Source organism: Sarcophilus harrisii, chromosome 2, assembly GCF_902635505.1.
Source record: "Sarcophilus harrisii chromosome 2, mSarHar1.11, whole genome shotgun sequence".
NCBI classification, from domain to species: domain Eukaryota; kingdom Metazoa; phylum Chordata; class Mammalia; order Dasyuromorphia; family Dasyuridae; genus Sarcophilus; species Sarcophilus harrisii.
The window spans coordinates 15,894,259-15,907,417 of NC_045427.1; the positions used below are offsets into that span (position 1 = coordinate 15,894,259).

At 40.7% G+C, this 13,159-nt stretch overlaps 1 long non-coding RNA gene across 3 annotated transcripts in view; it reads right to left on the reverse strand.

Annotated features, from left to right (window-relative positions):
- The window catches only part of LOC116421229, a 62,856-nt gene that overhangs the window by 36,731 nt on the left and 12,966 nt on the right, over positions 1-13,159 (reverse strand). Inside the window, exons 2-4 of one of the 3 annotated variants that reach the window (XR_004231528.1) lie at positions 12,798-12,893; positions 11,206-11,282; positions 8,105-10,410 (exon numbers count right to left, since the gene is read on the reverse strand). The exons of 1 other annotated variant lie outside the window; for it this stretch is intronic. This is a non-coding gene — a long non-coding RNA (uncharacterized LOC116421229). One more of the 3 variants, XR_004231527.1, reaches the window with a different exon arrangement.

Genomic DNA, 13,159 nt, shown 5'->3' on the forward strand with positions numbered 1-13,159 from the left:
CTTACTCCCCACCCCTTCTCCCAGATGGCAGGATGATCAGTAGATGTTAAATATATTAAAATATAAATTAGATACACAATAAGTCTACATGACCAAACCGTTATTTTGCTGTACAGAAAGAATCAGACTCTGAATTATTGTACAATTAGCTTGTGAAGGAAATCAAAAATGCAGGTGGGCATAAATATAGGGATTGGGAATTCAATGTAATGGTTTTTAGTCATCTCCCAGAGTTCTTTCTCTGGGCGTAGCTGGCTCAGTTCATTACTGCTCCATTGGAAATGATTTGGTTGACTCATTGCTGAGGATGGCCAGATCCATCAGAACTGGTCATCATATAGTATTATTGTTGAAGTATATATTGATCTCCTGGTTCTGCTCATTTCACTCAACATCAGTTGTATTCAGTTCATTACTGCTCCATTGGAAATGATTTGGTTGACTCATTGCTGAGGATGGCCAGATCCATCAGAACTGGTCATCATATAGTATTATTGTTGAAGTATATATTGATCTCCTGGTTCTGCTCATTTCACTCAACATCAGTTGTTGTCTCTCCAGGCCTTTCTGAAATCATCCTGTTGGTCATTTCTTACAGAACAATAATATTCCATAATATTCATATACCACGATTTATTCAGCCGTTCTCCAAGTGATGGGCATCCACTCAATTTCCAGTTTCTAGCCACTACAAAGAGGGCTGCCACAAACATTCGTGCACATACAGGTCCCTTTCCCTTCCCAAGCTGGATTTAAATGCAAATCTTATTCTGGATTCTCATTCTTTATATCCTGCCTGTCTATATTATTCCTGCATACACCCATGCAAACACGCATGCATGCACTCATTCATCCATCCAACAAACACTCATTAAGCCCTTAACAGCAGCAAAATCTTGAGCTAGGTCCTGGGCGAGATACAAATACCCAGCAGCCATCTGGGCTGGTTGCGGTGAAGGATGGGATACCGAAACCACTTTACAACCTTGTTCCATTATGTTGCAATGTGTCTCCCAAGCTTAGCCATGAGCAGGGCGTAGGATTGCTCCCAACTCAGAGAAAGTGGGTTGTTTCTGAGCCAAATATCTGCCTTGGAGCTGCAGGGAAATAGTTAATGAGTCAACTCCACCATTTTATTTAAATCCATCATGTTTCCCCCAAGTAGCTGGGAATCCCTGGTGGGAAGGGACGTCTGGATCTAGTTAACAAAAGGGCCATGGAGCCTTGTGATTGGGGAACGGCGGTCACGGGGGCTTGGGTTACTGCCATGGAGGAAGGCCACCTGTAGCTCATTTTTTCTGGCTTCTCTAAAAGTTTGAGCTCAGTCATTCATTCAACAAACACTTGCTAAGGTTCAGCTACAGGCATAATAATGTGGAGTGGAGATGGGCAGGTCCTCTCACAACTCCAATCTCAAAGTAATTTACAATGCACGATTCTAGGAAGAAGAGAGAGAAGACTTGTGCTTTGGACTAGGTGACTTCTAAAGTCCTTTCTGATGCTAAAATTCAGTGTTGTAGTGGATTGAACACTGAGCTTAAAATGAGGAAGACCTGAGTTCAAATCCTACTGGCCTTGGAAAAGTCACAAGTTAATCTGAGCTTCCGATTCTGCATCCATGGGATGGGGGCCAGACTCCTTGGAATTTGCCTCACAAACTTACCAGATATGACTCGTTTAGCCAATTTCCAGTCCCGGCTCAATATCAGTTATTATTCTGTGATGTTCTGAGCCCCAGTTCTCATGCAGTTCAAAGTTCAAAAGATGAGGAGAGGGACAATGGGATACTAGACAGAGCCCTCGCTGGTACGGGCATCAAGACACCTGGGTTCTCAGGCTGATTCTGCTGGGTGACCATAGGGAAGGCCCCTAACCACTCTGGACCTTTATCATTTCACCTGCTTCCTTTTTGAGGCAGGAAGGCTGTTCAGTCCAGCTTTAACAATCTCTGATCCCCCCTAACTCATGCTCGCCACTTCCTCTGATACTGCTCATTTCCTTTACAGCACCTGCTTGTAATCTCTTCCATTAAATTATAATCAGTTCCTTGAGAACAGGAGCCATTCTAATTTTCCAGCACCTCGTAGTCACCAGCACACAGTAGGTACTTAATAAATGTTTAATTGATTCTTACACTCTGTCAATGCTTTTCCATTTCTTCCTTGATTCTGGGAACACAGAGAAAGAATAGAAATATATCTTGGCATGAGGCATTAGAACTATGTCCCTCGCACCACAGAGTGTCTTTCTAATAAGGACACAGGTATCATTTGCTTAAAGATTGCCTTAAGTCTCCCCAAATTTCACAAAGCCCTTTACTGTATTATTATTATTATTATTATTTTTTTTTTTTGCTGAGGCAGTTGGGGTTAAGTGACTTGCCCAGGGTCACAAAGCTAGGAAGTGTTAAGTGCTGATCTGGATTTGAACTCAGATCCTCCTGACTGCAGGGCCAGTGCTCTATCCACTGCACCATCTAACTGTCTCCTTTATTGTAAATTTACCATCACACTTCTCACCGCAGCTAGTAAATATTTATGCTAGTAAATATGCTAGTAAATATTTAACAACCTGCTCTGTGAGAAGCAGGGTGCATTTGAAAGTTAATCTAAGCTATTAACATTTTCTCCATCACCTTCTTTTAAGTCCAGACATAAACAAAAAAATAAATAAGTATATGAATAAATGAATGATTAGATGAATGAATGAATCTCTCCTGAGCGTGTACAAGTTGCTTCCAGCCTATGCTCACTAGGACTATTATCTTAGCTAAACTTTCTCATTGCCTAGGATGGTGCTCTACACACAGGGAACATTGATTTAATGTTTGTTGAGTTGGATTGAACTTGGCAATGGGATTCCCCACCTCAGTTTCTTGGGGAAATTTGGGCTTTAATTCTGCCTGAGACATTTCCTAGCTGTGTCACCCTAGGCAAGTCACTTAATTTCTTTTGGCCTCAGTTTTTTCACTTTTAAAAAGAGAGAAGTTGGATCAATAATTTTAAAGGTTCCTATCAGCTCTAAATCTGTGTTCCTAGGATCCTAGGCACCTTGTTTGAAAGCAATATGGTGCAATGGAAAGATTGAGAGACCTGGAGTTCCGGTCTCCATTCTGTCATCAGTATTCCCAGTGTACCTGGGCAATAGCACCGTCCCCTTCCATGTGGCCTTTGGTGTCTTTGTAAAATCCGAGAGGCCTACAAGGTGACTTCTAAGTCTTGTTTCTTATTTAAAATCCATAATACAATGACCTGAGTTTAAATCTTGGCCCCTTATTTCTGGTGTAATCTTTGTCAAGTCACTTATTCCACTCTGGGCTTCAGTTTCTCCATCATTTAAACGAGGAGACTCTGAAGATGGCTCTGAGGTTCCTTCCAGTTCTAGACTGATGATCTGTGACATAGGTGGACAGGACCCAGGGATGTCTAATTTTCATTTCGTGTCTAACATTTTTTGCTCTATAAAGATGTACATTTCTTCCCGACCACCAGACACAATAATCTGACCGTTAAGGTTAATCCTCCAGGTCATATAAGAAAGGACAGACATAGGGAAAGATCTTGTGTAGAAAATGGTCCTGGAGCTAAGTCTTAGAGGAAATAAGAAATTCTTAGAGGAGGGCAGGGGGAAATGGATTCTAAGCATGGAATCAGTGCAAAGGCACAGACATATATTTCTGTGGGGAAAAACAGAAGGACAGAGAGGCAGAGAGAGAAAGACAGAAAGGAGAAGGGAAGGAGGCATACAGAGACACACAGAGAGACAAAGAAACATACAGAGACAGAGAAACAGAGAAAGAGAAACACAAAGAGAAGAACAGGAAGGAGAGAGACAGACAGACAGAGAGGAAATGAGGAAAGAGATAAGAAGAGAGGAGAGAGAAAAAAGAGAGAAACAAAGAAAAAGGCAGAGAAAGAAAGGAAGTGAGAGGCGGGGAGAGAGAGAGACTGAAAGAAACAGAGAGACAGAGGCAGAGAGAGAGACAGAGAGACAGAGAAGAAATGAGGAAAGAGATAAGAACACAAGAGAGAGAAAAAAGAGAGAAACAGAGACAAAGGCAGAGAAAGAAAGGACATGAGAGAGGGAGAGAGAGAGAGGGAAAAGAAGAGAGAGAAAGAGAGAGAGAATACAAAATGGACAACTAGACTCAGCTAAGGAAAGCATGAAGAGGAATGGCATATGATAAAGTTGGGAAGGAAGACTGGAGCCAAGTTGGCTTGAAATGAATCGAGATATTGGGATGTAGCTCATTTTCTGTGAGCTTCCTGAAAACATTTTTGGGACAAATCCAAAAGGAATGAGTTCAAAAATTACATTCAACAAATGTTTATTAAGTGACTACTCTATACTAGAGTCATTAGATTTGGCAATTAAGAGCTCACTGGTAACAGCGAAAAGAGCAGTTTTTTTAGTTGAGTGATGAGGTTGCAAGCTAGATTTCAGAGGGATGAAGAATGAGTGAGAAGACAGGAAGTCCAACAGTCTAAGACATTTGGTTGAGAAGGGAAAAGGAGGTTGATGGGATGTTGGGTCAAGTGAGGTTTGGTTTTGTTTTTTTATAGATGGGAGTGAATTGAACATGTTTGTGTAGACATCAGGGAAAGAACCAATTGATGGGGAGAGAATGAAGATTAAAATGGGGTTAGATTATTCTGGGGACAATCTGCTGATTAAAATGGGGGAATAGAATCAAGGACACAAGTAGAGGTATTGACCTAAGAGAAAAGTATCTTTTTTTTTAGGGACTGAAATACAAGAGAAAATGGGGCAATGGACAAAAACTGATGTCAGGGGGTTTTGAGATGTAAAGTAGGGAGGAAGGAGCTTACTGCAAATAGAAGCAGCCTTATTTGGTCCTCAAATCTAGTTTCTCTATGCCAGTGCCTTTCCTCTGTAGATACTTGTAATTTATAGTCTTTCCCTATCTTTGTGTCTCTGTCTCTATGTTTCCCTGTCTCTGTCTTTGTCTCTGTCTCTGTATTTGTCTTTGTCTTTCTATCTCTGTCTCTCTTTGTCTCTCTGTCTCTGTCTTTGTCTTTGTCTCTGTCTTTGTATTTGTATTTGTCTTTCTGTCTCTGTCTCTCTTTGTCTCTCTGTTTCTGTCTTTGTCTCTGTCTCTATATTTGTCTTTCTCTTTCTGTCTCTGTCTCTCTTTGTCCCTGTCTCTGTTTCTGTCTTTGTCTCTGTCTCTGTTTCTCTGTCTTTCACACACACACACACACACACACACACACACACACCATGTACATAATTATTTATGTTTTCTCCATCATTAGAACATGTATTTCCCGAAGGCAAAGACAGTGTTTTTCCCTTTCTTTGCACCCTTAATGCTTACCACAGTATCTGGCACATAGTAGGCACTTAATATAGACAAAGCTTTTGCTTATTTTCTTAATAAAATGTAAGTAAGGCGTGAGATCGGGTGTTACGTTTCCAGGGTCCAGGAAAGGGATACTTAAGGAGAGGAAGGTTCGACTTGTCACTGTGGTGGTGAGTGTGATGGAGAATCAATTAGGGATGAGTAAAAAGGATTGCTTCAGTGCACTAAGGGACTAGCTGAGATGTAGATAACACTTTAATTTGTAATGAAGCCAGTGAGCATGCAAGACTTCCTCCAGCACCATAAACTAGCATTCAAGTGAGCTGTGGGTGGGAGTGATCCAGGCTTGGGATTTGGCCAGGGATGACTGGCAACGGGATAGGGAATTCAAGGCTGAAGGATTCAAGAGTAGGGAGAAAGAAAACATTGACCTGGTTAACTCAAGTGTCAAGCTTGGAAAAAAGAGGAAAGAACAGCCACAGAGGGACGGTGGTCCGGGAAAGGCCTGAGCAGTGGAGGAAATGAAGGTCATAGTTCCAACAGAGTAGAGATTTCAGAATAAGACAGGGAGAGATGACATTGCCCTCATGGCTAATGGTGAGAGCCAGGATGTGTTCATCCCTATGTGTGACCAAGATGGGAATAAAGAATACTTTACAGGAGACAAATCTTGCTGAGAATCATACAATCACTACGTGTCAAATGCAAGATTTAAATCTGTCTAATTTCAAGATCAATCCTTTATACTCTACTCCATGCTGCCTCTATCCTACACTCAGTAAGTGCTTAATAAATGTCTGTTGGATTATTGAATTGAATGATGCTGAGAGTTTAAGGCTGGGTAACAAGGATGATGCTGGCCTGGCATCAGATACAGAGGAGAGGATCAACAAATATAAAGCAGGAGGAAGAGGAAGAGGTTAAGTTTGATTTGGAATAGCAATCAATCATCAAGCACTTATTAAGCACCTACTATTTGTTAATCACAATGTTAGGTTCTGGAGATACAAAGAAAAAAATAAAACAACTTCTGCCCTCATGGGCCTTAAATTATAAGGAGTGGGGGGGCGTGTTGATTTTGAGATGTTGTTATTCAGTTGTGTCCAACATGTCTATGGGTTTTTCTTGGCAAAGATTCCAAAGTGGTTTGTCATTTTCTTCTCCAGCTCATTTGGCAGATGGGGAAACTGAAGCAAACAGGATTAAGTGGCTTTTCCAGAGTCACACAGTTAACAAGTGTCCGAGGCCTGATTTGAACTGAGGTTTTCCTGACTCCAGGCCCAAAACTATACTGCACCATTTATCTGCCTTTGAGGTGAGTTCTCAGTAAATCATCTAGGTGGAGCTGTCCGGCAAAAGGTGGAATTGGCTTAGAGTTTAGGAGAGTTGGCTTTAAAAAATGTTGGCTGAATCACTCGATGAGGATTAACTGAAAAAATATTTCTAAAAGCACCTTGCAAAATTATTAATATTACTCATGTATCCGATTGAAATGGATACATGGGTATCTCATACAATGGATGTATTCCCTGAAAACCCTACGGCCTGGAAAGCTAGAGCCAGAGATGAATTTGGAGAGCTTTCCAGCCAAGCTCCCACCTGGGGTAGAGCTCCCTTGGCAGCATCCTTGACAAAGGCTTTCCTAGTATTTACAAGGCATCAGAGTTGGATGACTCTGATGGTCCAAAAGATACTTTGGAGGCTTTCAACGCCCTTCCATTCACACCTGGTAGGTTATGTTTGTTTCTAAGGAGTGAAGATGGATTTGTGTTCTTCCATTCCTGTTTTCTGGGCCCTATCTTTGGCATGCCTTTATAAGGCAGCTGTCCCAGGCTGGAAGGTCATAAGGACTATAAAAGGTTGAGAGGAGGATGATTTGAGGGCACAACTCCATTTGGAGACACTGAACTCCAGCTGGAGAGCCCTTCCCCCATATACAACCCAGTAATGTTGTATGAGGTGGCAGGGGAGATGTCAGGCAACAATCTGAGGTTGTGGTCATGTCTGATTTTACTTCAGTGATTCTCAGGCAGCTCCTAGATCTTTGCATTCTCAAGCTACTCAAAGGGATTCTCCTTTGTTGCAGCAGTGTAGGGATGGCTAAGGGGAACACAACTCCTCCAGACTTCCTTTGTCCCCTAGCATTGCCTGAGTGAATTTTCAATCAAATAATTCTATCCATTAAGAAGCATTTATTAAACATCCATTATGAGCCAAGTGTATTATGTAAAGGCACTCAACATAGTAACTAGAGAAAAACTTGAAGCCAAGGAAATCTGGATCCGTGTTTTGCCTCTGAGACAATTTCTGTGTGATTCTAAGCAAGTCATTTCCCTCTCGGTCATCTAAGCAATTCTCTAAGATTCTGTGTTTCGAAGACAGCATAGACTTGCATTAATAGGTGGAATTTCCTCATCCTGGAATTCCCCTTATCTATGTGAAATCATAAATCCAGTCTATAAATCTGTGATTGGCACTGTTAGTGTAGTCAGTCAGTCAGTAAACATTTATTAAATTACTTACGATGTGGCAGATGAGCAGTAGTGAATAGAGTTCTGGATTTGGACTCAGAGAGTTGAGTTCAAATCTGGTCTCAGTCACTTACTAATTGTGTGATCTACCTCATTTGCCTCAATTGATTTAATAGTAAAATGAGCTGGAGAAGGAAATGACAAACCCCTCCAATGTCTCTGTTAAGAAAACTTCAAAACAAAAAAAGAAGAAAACTTCTTGAAGAATCAGATATGACTAAAAATGACTGAACAACAACTACATGCCAAACACTATGCTAAGTATGAGGGATACAAAAAAAGACAAAAGATAAGCTCTGTCTTTAGAGCTTGCAGTCTAATGAGAGAGACAACATGTAAATAAAATTTATCCAAATCAAGCCCTCCATATAGGAAAAATAGTAAATAATAAACTGAGGGAAGGCACTAGAATTAAGAGGAATTTGGAAAGGCTTTCTCCAAAAATGGGATTTTGGTTGGAACTTGATGGGAGCCAGTAGGCAGAGAGGGGGAAGAAGAATGTTCCAGATTTGAAAGAACAGGCAGTGAAAATACCTAAAGCCAAGAAATGGAGGGTCTGGTTCACAAAATAGCCAGGAGTTCAGTATTACTGGATTAAAGAGTACATGTGGGGAGTAAGGTGTAAGAAGACTGAAAAGATAGAAGGGGACTAGGTCATAAAAGGGTTTGAATGCCAAAAGAGAAATTTTCATTCTTACAGGCAATAAGGAGTCACTGGAGTTTGTTGAGTGTAGAAGGATGACATAGTTGGATCTGTGCTTTAGGAAAATTACTTTGGTGTTTGAATGATGAATTGAAGTATGAAGACACAAGGCAGGCAGACCCACCAGCAGCTTTGCAGTAGTTTAGGTGTCAGGTGATGAGGGTACCACTGGTGGCAGTGTCAGAGGAGAGGATACTGGAGAGATGCTAGAAAGGTGAAATTCTCAAGAGATACTGGAGAGGCAAAATGTGCAAGAGATGCTGGAGAGGTGAAATCTACAAGAGAAGCTGGAGAGGTGAAATCTACAAGAGATGCTGGAGAGGTGAAATCTACAAGAGATGCTGGAGAAATGAAATCTACAAGAGATGCTGGAGAAATGAAATCTACAAGAGATGCTGGAGAGGTGAAATTTACAAATGATACTGGAGAGGTGAATTTGCAAAAGATGCTTCAGAGCTAAAACTGATGAGAGATGCTGCAGAGGTGAAATGGACTTGACAATAGCCTTGATCTGGGGAAAGGAATGAGAGATAGTGAGGAGTCCAGCAGGCTTACCTCTAGAATTGTTCTCTATAGAAACAGGGAGGGAAGGGAGAGGGAGGGTTTTGAGGGAAAAACAATGAGTTTAGTTTGGGAATATGTTGAGTTTAAGATAGACCTCCATTTTGAGATGTCTGAAAATGTGAGATTAGAGGTCAGCACAGATTGGGGCAAAAAAGGTAGATTTGAGAATCATCAGTAAATTTCGGTGATGTCTATAGGGTCTTTATCATCCCTAACACCCGGCACCTGCCTGCTTCCCAGAGGTCCAATGAGGCTCCAAGTAGGGGTGAGTGGTACCTTAGAGGCAGAGTGGATCACCACATAGCATGGGCCAAAGCCCAGTTTCAAGTCCCACAGATGCTGGCTGAGCAACCACAGGCGAGTCCTCAATCTCTCTAAGACAATAAAAAAGGGTTGGCCTGCCTTGAAAGAAGGAATTTTCTCATCAAGGATGGTCCCTATACGAATAAAATCACAGCTTCAGGACCCAGCTCTCATTTATTAAGTTCCTACTACATGCCAGAACTATGCTGACTCTCTGTTCCCAAAGAGCTTATGTTCTACTGGGGGAGGAGGGAGGGAGAAATGACATGTACATAAATAAGCAAGTACTAAGCGCTTTTAGATAGTAGAGAATTAACAATCGGGCAGCTCAGGCTAGGATTCATGTAGAAGCTGGCACTTGGATCTAAGTGATGAAGGGAGTTAAGGATTCTGAGAAGCAAAGGTCCGGAGGAAGAGTATTAAAGAATGGCCTGTCCAAAAGTCAGAGGCAGGAAATGGAATGGGACATGGTAAGATCCACAAATAGGCCAATTTAGCTGGAACATAAACTGTGCAAAGGGAAATAATGTGTAATCAGCCTGGAGAGATAGTCGGGAGACAGATGAAAAGAGCTTTAAAGGACAGAGGATTTGTTTTTTTCCTAAGAGACAATAGGGAGTCACTGACGGCTCTTTAGCAGGAGAGTGACCCGGTGAAATCTAGACTTTAGTAAAAATCAGTTTGGCAACTCCATAGAAGAGGAATTGGAGGGGGGCAGGATTGGAGAGGGGGACCTCAATGCAGGAAGATCAGTTTTACTCATTGGCACTACCTGCCGTGTGCAGAGCAGGCACTCAATGAATGAATTGAATCTTTTTGTACTGCCCTCACACTCACCTTACTGAACATCAGGGATCAGCCCAGATGTAATGTGTGCTCTGCTGAAGTTTGAGATCAAACTAGGATGTCCCAGCCCAGAACCTGGAGATTTCTTTTTGGACCAAGTCCCAGACCTTGGCCTGCTTCTCTCCATATGATTCTCATTCCTGAAGTCGGAGGATTGAAAATGAGGCTCTATTTAGATCTCAGATCGCAGATGAGAGACATCAAAGCTGCAAGAACCCTGAGCAATTATGTGTTCCAAGCATCTCATTTTACAGATGAGCAAACTGAGCCCCAGAGAGAAGTGGTTATTTGGCCAAGGTCACGTGGCTTGTTTGGTTGAGTCAAGCTCTACTTTATCCAGATTTCACAAGAGCTGCTTAGTGGGCTAGTGAGTAATGTTAGCATCCGAGAAAGCTCCTCTTGGACTTTAACCATCCCCAAAGAAATCTTTATTAAAAATAAAAATAATAATCTTTTTGTTAGCAACCTGCCCTCTCTGGTGGCCCGTAAGGGCACCGTCCACTGAAGTACTTACTAAGGAAGGATCACGGGTTAACTTTTAGCCTGCCCAGGATGGGACCACTGACGAGGGACCAACAGAAAACCTTCATCCAATTTTTTTCAAATTAAATCAAGAACGTCCATAATTAGTTTCCATCGGAGACATCTAGTGGGAAATGAAATAACTGAAAAAGCCATAAACTGCCTGCTCTCTTTCATTAATATTTGCTCCCCAATGCAGGTCAGATAAACCACACTTGCAGTTTCAAATGAGTTACTTTAAATCTGATGAATTACTTTCTCCCTGGATTTACACCACCTGTCTTGGCTAATTACTCCCATTCCTTTCTCCCATCACATTTGAGGTTTTCTAAAGAATGAAGAAACCAAAGTGAGTTTCTGTTGAAATCTTAATAGGTTTCTTTTTTCTTTCTTTTAAAAAAGATTCTACTCACCACCTTCCTTTCCAGCACCACACCTGGCACCAAGCAGCTTCTCCTGCAAAACTGGGCGTAGAATCCAATGTTGGATCCTTGCAGATGGGTTGAAAAGAATGGAGTTAAGCCCCTGTGATTTAGAGATGCTCTCTGTGGTCTAGGATCCTGAGGCATAATTTATAACACTAGGAGATGAAAATGCTGGTCTCAGCATGGTCACTATTTGACAACTTACGGTATCTGGGGAAAATGTGGCAGTAAAGGAGATCTTGTAGATAGATAAAGTGCCTGATTGGGAGACAGGAAGAATTCAAATCCTGCCTGAGATACCTACTAGCTAGGTGATCCTGACCTAATCATTTAACCTTATGGTGGTATCTACTTCCCTGGATGGATCAAATGAAATACTATTTGTACGATACTTTGCAAATGTTCAGATTATATATATATATATATATATATATATATACATACATATATATGCTATGATTTTATTATATTAATTATAACATAATATTATAATATTATTATATTATTTATACCACGTAATATTATATTCTTTTTAAATCCTCAAAAATTATATTAGAGAACAATTACAGTTGAAGACAGAAGATAATAATATAAACTATATGCACATATATATGTATATATATATATATATAAAGCTATTTTATAGTAGCGTTCTGTAGGTACAGAGGGGAGACAACGTATATATAAGGGTAAAGGACATGGATTTGAACCTTCATTCTGCCCCCTTCCTACAAGTTGAAGACAGAAGATAATAATATAAACTATATGCACATATATATGTATATATATATATATATAAAGCTATTTTATAGTAGCGTTCTGTAGGTACAGAGGGGAGACAACGTATATATAAGGGTAAAGGACATGGATTTGAACCTTCATTCTGCCCCCTTCCTACAACCTTTATGACAACAGGCTCACTTTATCCTGTTGAGGCTGTTTCTCCTGCTAAAAATGAGATTGACTAAGGTCTTGCTAAGCTCTAAATCTACAGTTCTGTGGTCTCTGACTGAGAATCTGGAGTAATCTGAGTTCAGGTATCACTTCTAATATTTACTAGCTGTGGAATTGTAGACAGGTCATTTAAGTCTCTGAGCCTCAGTTTCTTCAACTGAAAAAAAATAACCTTTGGTGCCTCACTTAGAGGGTTATTGTAAGAATCAAGTGAAAATTTTTATGTAAAGAAAGCATTTCGCAAACTTGTCTCTGGGTGGAGAGACAGAGTTAGTGTCAATGTCCTGTCCTCCTTCCTTAGATCAACATGAAGCTATAAACAAAAGGTTCTTCCTATCATCCCTGCCCCTCTTGTAGCTATTCTTTTCTTCCTTAGGTGGAGCATGCTGCATAGAACAGACAAGGCAGTGATTTTGTGAGCTTTCAAAAGCAGAGAAAATGAGCTGCTAGAGGTCTCAAGATGGGAGTTAGTGCCAGAACTTGTGGGCAGCCAAGAGACGTCTCAAGCTTCACCCATTGGATCTAAGGCAACGAAGAGGGAGTTGCCCATCTATCAACTATGACACATTGGGAAGAGAACTTGGTAAGGGACGAATGCTTCACAGAAATGCTTTGTTTCAACTCACCCTCTATGAGTGCCAAAGTAATATAGGGGAGAAGGTACTCTGGACTGCTGGGATAAATGCTCTTCTAGTCCTGCTATATCTTCTCAGTAAATATCCCTTTATAAAAGATAAAAAAATAAAATAATTAACCCTTTGTATGTAAAAAGTACTATGCTGGTAAGTCAAGTAATGGGATTATAGATTTAGATTTCAGAAAAGAAGTTGTTAAAAGCTTTAATGATATCCTTGTGATATACAGTAGAAATACATGTTTGTGTGTAGTTCACAGCTATGTGAATTTAGAATGAACTTAACCTAAAAAGTGCTAAGGGAGATTTAAGGATCATGTGATCAACAAAATGATAGACTAAATATTTCCCCTA